The 9,144-nt window shown below is 43.7% G+C and overlaps 1 long non-coding RNA gene across 1 annotated transcript; it reads left to right on the forward strand.

The window, feature by feature from the left end:
• The first annotated feature begins 2,899 nt into the window (after positions 1–2,899).
• On the forward strand, positions 2,900–8,605 carry LOC125758283 (uncharacterized). The gene is made up of 4 exons (XR_007415986.1): positions 2,900–3,338; positions 4,186–4,314; positions 6,013–6,150; positions 8,476–8,605. It is a non-coding gene; the product is annotated as an uncharacterized LOC125758283 (long non-coding RNA).
• The last annotated feature ends 539 nt before the right edge of the window (positions 8,606–9,144 follow it).

Raw genomic sequence — 9,144 nt, forward strand, 5'->3', positions numbered from 1 at the left:
AGTCCTAAAGTCGAAAAGTCTTAAAGTTGACTGCGCTGTTAAGTTATTTTCCAACCAAAGACCGTCACGTGGCTACTTTTCTTGCGATAGCAATTATATCGGCACTCTCGACGGGTTTTTGTCGTCGCCGTCATGTTCAGTATAAAGTCCAAATTGATAACATCCCACCGCGCATCGTAGGTTCTACCCGTGAGTAAAAGCTCGCGAGCAGCGGCGACGATAGCGGCTGATGCAGAGATCAAACGAGCTGGCCTATCTGCGTCACTCGGAGGGCGCATGCGATAACATCCCCCCGTGTTAGACCTGCCGTCGATGCTGCTCAAGCAGAAACGAAACGCCCCGCCCGTCTTGAATGAGCATGGAGGGATGCGAGGGGGGGGGGTGCTTGAGCAGCAACTGCGAACTTTGATCCTAAAAGCGCGTTCACGATCGCTTGCGCGCTCGCTATCTCGCAGGCATCAGCAAACGGCTCGTATACTCTTTTACGCGCGCTCTCAACGCGAAGAGACTGCGAAAAGCGCACCTCTCCCTGGAGCGGCCGTATTCTCTTACACCAACGTTTTGTATAGTTACGCGAGATCGGATCCAAACAGTTAGCTGCCAGCCTTCCTTCGTATAACATTACAATTTGTTGCCTTTGCATTCATTGCTTCGCGCTTGCGGTGAAACTGTGATCTTTTTTTCTTCAGACACGATGCGTTTACAGAAGGCCTGGGGAGCGTGCAACTACCACTGTTCTCTATGTGAGCGGTTTAAATCTTTAACCTTTTTTTCAGGTCAACCGAGAGTGGTTAAATTTGTTGCTTTGTGCATGTTACCCTCGCGAGCAACGAGGGTAGACAATATTTTGCTGCCGTCCTGACATACTGGCAGACTGTCTGCGTCTGTTTGCCGCGAAGTAGGCATGTGCGAATATTCGAGCACTAGGAATGTTCGAAGGAATATTATAGTATTCGAATTCGCTTCGACACGAATTTAAGGTTCCGAAATTTCAAAGTATTCATAATGAACGAATAGGCGTATATTGGATGGCATGTAACCCACCTGTGAAGGTGGTTTCACTGCAGCCTGAAAATGCAATGCCGTGAAAGCACCTAACCAACAAAATTGCGCAATGCCGCGAAGCCCCACTTCAAGGTTAAATTAACATATTACTCCGACATAGATTAATCATTTTCAGGGCCGTAACCAGAAATCTTTTTCGGGGGGAGGGGGGGTTCAACCATACTTTATGTATGTTCGTGCGTGTGTTTGTATGTGTGCGTGATATATGCGCAAGCAAAATTGAAAAATTTCGAGGGGGGGGGTTGAAACCCCCAACCCTCTTCTTGGCTACGCCCCTGATCATTTTTTAAGTTTAAAAGCTTGTTATACGGGCTTATATGTTATAATATGTTATATGTATAGTAACTTTATAGTGTGACGTATTTTATCGGTTATAACTTGCATCTTACTGAAATTGAAATTCTGCTACTATTTGATGCTACTAAACGCCACTAAACGTAGCGTTTAGTAGCGTAGCGCTTAGTTTAGTAGCGTTTACTTGCAGCAAAAAGAATGACAGTCGCACATGCCTCGTTCCAATTAAAAAAAAAACGCTGTGCAGGTTAGTTGGGCCTCGACAATATTTATGCTAATTTTTTTTATATAATGTGTGATGCATACTATTCGAACTATTCGATTCAAAATTATTCGAGGTAATCACTGTTCGCTTCGAACCTAAAATAAATTTGCTTTTCGGACATCCCTACCGCGAAGGCTTCTGTGCGGCGTTCCACGGTGCCTAATAGACAAGGACACAAGGAACATGCGGCGCTGCTTCGTATTGGTGAAAAGCGTCCCTTTATGAAAGCCTCCTTTCGGGACTGTGGCACGGGAGTACAAACCGGTTCGCTGCAGCGGCGGCGGCCTGCGCATCAGCTTCTCTGCAGTGCACGATTGCTAGCGGCGTTTTGAAAACAGATGAGCAACTCCGCCACATAAAAGTAACATTTACAGTAACTCTAGGGTGCAGTAAAGCTTTAGGGTGCAGGCGCTCGCAGCGACCCGTAGCGGCTGCCGCTACGGTCGTCGAAAATTAAAGGGGGGAGGGGGTAAGGGCACCGGTACCCTGTTCCTCTTAGATCCGACCCTGGAATTTTCGTGGTTGTTGCAATTTCATTCCGAGCTGCGTCTTGAGAGGTTCGTGCATGCTCGCGTGCGACTGCAAATCTTTCTAGCCTCTCCAACGCAACATGCCTAAAAAGAAAAAGACAACCTGTTCCATGACGTTATGCAAAAGAACTCGTGCAATGAAAAGGCATCGATTCTCATTCAGAGCTTCTACGGATCCAGTATGCCTGCAAGAGTGGGCGTGAAACATCAAGGGAGGTCCCTCATGTGTACATAAATTTCATTTGACTGTTCGCTGATTCTTACTTTTAATTAATTATTTTTCTTTTTTATGCACCTATCTTTTCCTTTCACTGTTTCATTCTGCGCGAAAATATCTGTCTTTGCGTCTGTTCATTTTATTTTTGTTCTTGATGTAACCGCTATAATTGTCAATGAATATTTCAATCATTGTACTCAAACATTACTGCGTGAAAAAGAATGTTAATCAACTAGAACGGAAACCCCGAATTTCCTACATGTTTGTTCTCTACGCCAGCATGTGCCGTTCAGAAGAAGCTAATCTGCCCGCATAGTCTCCAGAGTTTTCTTTTCTTCGTTTTACAATTTATCAGCGCCATGTGTGGCCTACACGACGAGCTTATACCGCAACAAAAAGCTTGGCTTCAACGGGAAACTCCACAGAGCGCAGGCTCACACGCGCGAAAGCACGCCAGCGAGCGGCAGCGCCGTCTGCACGCTGGATCGCGCAATCTTTCCACCTGGCAGGCGCGCTCACGACACTAAGGAGACCTTCCTAGCCCGTATAGTTCTGCGTTCGTGTGATCGTCGTGCCGAGTTCTGTTTGTGCGGTCGACTTTTAACGCGCTGCCTCGCATTGTGTGTATTGTGTGTTGTATTTCGTGGTTACTGACGTAAGCGCAACTATACGCGGTACCAGGCAAATAGTCACCAGATGCCGACCGTGCGACTTGAATCTCTGCGACTGCTTTGTTCGGTGTGACCGACGGACGCGATTCATAGTTTTGAAGAACACCTTCAAATGTTTCCGCACGTCAGTGAGTAGCAGCGCCGCAATCCTTTGTCGACGACGCGTTCTGTCGCCCTGGAAAATGCTTTGACGCTCGGGGACGGCCGGTAGCTCGGCGATTCCTCGCTTGGCGCACCATTGGAAACCGGCGGTCATCTAGCAGTGTACGCTGCCAGCGTATTTTTTATTGCCAGAGGTAAGTGAACGTTACGCTTCGTACATTATGAGTTATTGTTATTGTAGTACGCCTTGTCGCCGAAGAAAATCGCATAACGTGTTGGTAGTGTATGCGGTTGTAGTTGTGAGGATTCTGCTCGCGCATGACATTTGTCAAGAACGTAGTCGGTAGTGTTATAAAGTTTTGGTAATTAGCTCGCTTGCACGCACTGCTCTACGCTAATATTTGCTGAAAGGAGACAACATTTTTGTCAGGCTCACCATTGTCATGCGTTTTATGCATGTCTCTCGACAAATTACTTGGAGTAACGCCGTGAAACCGAAGCTTCAACATCCATTTCGTTCGCACGAGCTCTGAAGGAATAATCATCAGCCACCGTGTGAATCGTGAATCGGTACAGTGGGAGAAATATAGTGTATTTAGGGATGTTTTCTTTAGGCGTGCATTTTATTTGTCATTATCGTGACCCTCAAAAGCGTTAGGTTAGCATTCTTGGACATTGCTTATCATCTTTCAAGCAATAGATAACATAGATTTGCTAAAAATGCAATTTCTGCAGCATGACATTGTATTTTGTTCAATTGGTTTGCCCCATTTTTATCCTTTATGCACGTTCACCTAATTTGACAAGCCGTACTTTCAGCTGAATTTTCAATTGCTTTTAGCACTATATGTGCGTCCGTGTATTGAAGTCCCACCTCTCATCGCATAATAATAGCTTGTGAAGAACGACGCTTGTCTTGAATTAGCCATTTATCAGAGCTCTTCCTCCCTCCTCAAAGGGCAAGGTGCTGCTGGCACACCTGGTTCGGCTTTTCTTAACCTTTTTTTTTTTAATGCTGAAGTTTTTTGCAACGTACTGCAGGTAGCAAACAGCAGTGCCTCGACAAACAGTGGAGTGCTGACCATGCAGTCCAGAAGGTGGCTGAGGCAAGTATGCTATAGGAGGTGCTTATTCAGGCAGAAGAAATAAGCATCTGTAGCCAACGTAAAGGTAATGTACAAAGTTCCATTTAATGAAGAAGAATCTTGTTTTGAGCTAGTCATGTCGAAGGGAAACAATGAGCGCTAGATAAATGAGATGGAAATGCAGAGTAACAATGTTATGTATGCCAGCAACCAACGTTTATTCATGCAAAAGGGTTATTTCCAACTGGTTCATTTAGGGGAAGAGCCCACAGTTTCCACGAATGGGCATACCTGGTAGCCGTTGCACAACCTGTTACTGTGTTTTCGCACTCATTATTATGTGCCACTTACTCTTGTGACGTTCCACCAAGGTGAAATTACTTCACATAAACAGCAGCGAGAAGGCTCTTGCTAGCCAGTTCAATTAAGACAGCGTTACCGTAGCTTTTAGTTCCAGTAAACCAGCTAAGCTGTATAGAAGAGCGTACTCATGTTTGTCACCATGGACAGTGCATTTTGCCTGGGAACATGGCTTAGTTTTGCAAAGGAAAATGTTGCCTTTCTGTAAAACGTGGTACTGGGAAATGGCATTGTGCCAAAAATATTAAGGTTTATGACTTCTTGCAGCACGCATTGTTGTACAGGGATGTTAGCGTTTTCATAAATGCAATGCATGGTGCTTGAAGAATATAGCGGCCCACTTTAAAATTTATAACTTCATGATTTCAGTATCTGGGACAGACTTTACTGTATACGATTTGTTTCTGGAAAGCTTCAACCTATCTTGCAATTCTTCAAGGCCAATACTGAATTTGCTGTGTACATTTGGCTGCACATTCTCATCACTTATGCTAAACAACAGGCTTGAGTGATGTGTGGAATTCCTGTCAATCAATTTTATTGATTACCTCGGACGATCTACTCTGCTTCCCACAGTTATTGGGTGCTTTGTGTGCATGTGCTATGCATGCTAGAAATGAAAACAGGGAATGCAGCTGGCAGCATCAACGAGTACAATGCCCATAGGCTATTATGAGGTGCGAAATGTTGCCACTGCTAGAATTTACATTATGTGTGCATGGTACAGCTGATTGTGTAATTTAGCACTTTCCAGCTACGCAGTTGGAGCAGATGTCGATCATGTTTATGTGGTATGGCACGGCCACCAAGTTCGTGCATTCTGCATACCAGGAAACCTGACACGAAGCAACGTATTGCTGTGATGGCAGCTAAGGAGAACGAATGAGTTTGTCTTCTCTGTACATTTGTCAATATCATTACACAGGCTTGTTAAGTGCATTTCAAGCGGCTTTAGCAATGCACTTGCAGCTACAGAGCCAGTAAAGGCAGCCAATTTCATCATCAGAGTTCACTCTGCAAATCCCACTTTCCATAAAGGGCATTGTTTTGTGATAGCTTAAGGTCAAAACTTGCTCAATTAAACACTTCTTGGTGTCTGACATTACATGAATTATGATAATTGTTATATCTCATGTGAAATTATGCCATTGTTTTTTTTTTCATATTCTTACTTTGCATACACACTTTACGACTACACCCTCCCCAACCGAATCTTTACTAGTGCTACATTCTGTTATGGGTGAAAACACTTATTGAACTAAAAACCAGACCAGGAAAGCAGTATGATGCCCTGTATGTAGGAGGATGCCGCTATTGCAGTGTTTAGTCTAGAGCTGAATTTAATGAGGAAAGGGCAGCAATTGTAGGTCATCTGTGAATATTTGCAGACCATAATTGTGTTGTGGTCATTTTGTTATCGCAGGAAGCATCTTCAAAAAGCAGTGCTACAAGGATGTGAGCAGCAGTTTCCCTTCAACGAAGGGTCAATTCATGGAAGCCACGTGCCTGCTGCTTCTGGCCTACACAAACATGCAGCCACCATAGTAAAGTTCTTGCAAAGGTGTGAGACATCCCTATGCTGCATGGATTGAGCATGTTAATTGCCTGTTTTTATAGCTTATAGTAATATGCCTACAAGTGTACTTCCTTCTAGGTGTATATTTACATTCTCTTAAAGGGCCAGTCAGCAAGCTCCGACTTCTTTTTTTTACACCTCCCAAACAGCTCGCTAATTCGTACAGAGGGCCGCAGGAATCACATTGTCCGAATGTCAGACACTCCCACTTCTAAAACAATAACCGCACCTCCTCTTCAGCGCTTTACCAGTCCTCTTTGCTAGCGAAGTGGTGTAATGTGCCTATGAGCAACATTAAGTAACGCTGACTGTTGAATAGTCCTCTGCAATACGAAACGGCATTTTGGCTTGTGATGATGCAGTATCTGTGGTTGTCACAAGAGTTGCGAATTGGTTTATCTCGCCAGTGCTTTTACTGTGCTTCCTCACCGCACCGCTCTGGCACAGTGGCACATCGAGGAAGCCCCTCTTCAGGACGGTCAGGCTGAGCGAGAAACTGAAACCAGCTGGAATGTTTGTTCTATTCCCTGTGGCTTCATTATTACACCACTTAATGAAAAATTCATGTGACAACATGTTCACGTTGTGCAAGCGTGCAGTTGTCACAAATTTTAGACTCCGGGGTTGTTTAGGGGCCCTTTAGCCTTAAATTATGAATGGTAAATTCACACGTCACGTGGTTTTCTTGCTTTATTTTTTGCAATGCTGATTTTTAAATAGCATGTCAGCTTCTGTGAGTGGAATTTATACATTTATCATACAAAACATCCTGCTATATTCAACAAGTGTTATTATAGATTTTTCATGGCACCAGAGCCACCTGCTTTTTGCCGTGTGGCAGCTACATGGAAGTTCATTGCTATGCGCTTTGTTTAACTGATATCTTTTCAATCAATGCGTTTCACAGTCCAGGGTGTTTGGTGTATTTGCATCTTGATGTGTTTAATATCATACAAGTGATGGATTTTTTCTGTCTTCTAGTGTTTACTTTGCAGCTATTTAACTGTGGTTTTCAGGGGCATATCTAGACAGAAACATCAATTCTGCTAAGCTTGGTTCGAAAAGAGACGCTGAACAGGAGTTCCTTAGGTGCATGCCCTGAGCACCAGCCCTTTGGATTACAGAATATCTAAACTGCATAATGTCTGCAGCTCCTTGCTTAATTGCATGTCTTTCTTCAACCTACAGCTCTTTCCATAATCCTTAACATTAACCTACATTACCAAGTGAACATCCCCCGCTGCAATACAGTGGTTATAATGGTCAGCTGCTGATCTGAACTGTGCGGGTTCGATCCTTGATGGAGTGGTTGCACTTTCGGTGGAGGTGCAAATCCTAGAGGTTCCTGTGCTTTTAATTTCACGTTTACATACAGAACCCCATTGTTATTATTACATCAGCAAGTGGACAGAGTGGTAATTCTAGATTGTATACATATTAGTATAACAGACAGCTGAGCTGGTTGGTAGGTATTCATGTTAAAAAGGCAGGGCATGCAAACATGGACACAAAGAGAGAACCAAGACACCACTAATGCCAACTGGAAAGGTGGACAGTGGCACAAAATAAAGTAGACACAGAAACTTATCTGTGCATGCCCAGGCAAGAGGCGATACCTATCAATCTGGCACGCGCGATAGTCTACGTGAGAGATAACTGCTCAAGCATTTGATTTCTTCTTTATGCTAGTTAATCGACGGTTGGCTCTCTTGTGCACTGCCATTATCGATATGCCAGGCCTCGACAATTGGACGCATTTCTTCATTCATGTGCTTGTACAAAACTGCATTCATCGAATTTTGGCGTGCATTTACGCTCTCAACAATGTAAAGGTAGATTAGGTGATGAGCCTCCAGTTAGTGATCTCAGCTGTTTTAGGTGTCTTGACTCTCTTGTGTCCATGTTTGCATGCCCCATCTTTTTAACATGTATTCATATAGTGCGTAAGAGAAATAGGTTATCTAGTGAGTTATTTGGAAAGTAAGTTTAGGGCGAACACCAATATAGCAGTGTAAATTAAATTTAAGCGATGAATGCATCGGGCTGGATTAGGAAACAATATAATGGCGAAATATAGCCTGTTTGCTCTTTGCTTATACTTGTCTCAGTTTCTTGTCTCGTATGCTTTGACAATGACCAGGTGTCGTGTTGGATGCTACCTATTGGTTATGAGCTATACATAGACAAAGCAGAGGCTGTTTGGATGCTTTCTAAACAGCTACCTCATGGGGAGAGAAAAGTTCATTTGGGTTATGTGAGGCATGCTAAAAAAAAGTCGACTTGTTTCTGATGTTTTTGTTTTCCTGGCAGACATTCTACACGAACTTGCCCAAAGGCGGAAGGAAGGCACGCACAGATGGACGCACAGAAATCATGGGGCTGCCGTAGAAGCTGTGAATGAGCATTAACCTGTGAGTATGTGTCTTAAACATTTTGCTGAAGCCTTTTATTTTGGCTGAACATTCTTATCGATGCTTTGTATTCCCTGATTTGTAGTGCAATATTGTTACACCCTGTTGCTTTCACAACAGAGCTCTTTAGTCTGGTACAAGGCCCAAAAAGTTCGACCTAGATGACCAAATTGCGGCAGCTAGTTGTTTCCACAATTAATGCATTAGTGTAAAAAACGCAATAGACGGAAGCACAAGAAAAAGGAAGACACAAACAGTGCTGTGCTCGTGTGCTCAGTCTTCTGCACTGCTTTGTTTACGCTCTGTCATACCAACACACACAAGCATCCATTTTAGCTTATGTAGTAGTCTAGCTCATACACTTGGTAACGTTCTCCAACGGCAGGATTATCCGGATATCTGGCTTGTGAAGTCAATCTAAAGTGCATGCCTGTTCGTGTAGACTTGTGTGCATCCACCATTGAGATGGAAATGCAGCTGTGTTTTAATATTTTAGCCAGTATAGCTCGTGAATGGAATTTGGAGCTGTGACAGCAACACTTTTATAGGGGGTGAGTTACTAAATTAT

This window comes from Rhipicephalus sanguineus, chromosome 1 (assembly GCF_013339695.2).
Source record: "Rhipicephalus sanguineus isolate Rsan-2018 chromosome 1, BIME_Rsan_1.4, whole genome shotgun sequence".
In the NCBI taxonomy this organism is placed as follows: Eukaryota; Metazoa; Arthropoda; class Arachnida; order Ixodida; family Ixodidae; genus Rhipicephalus; species Rhipicephalus sanguineus.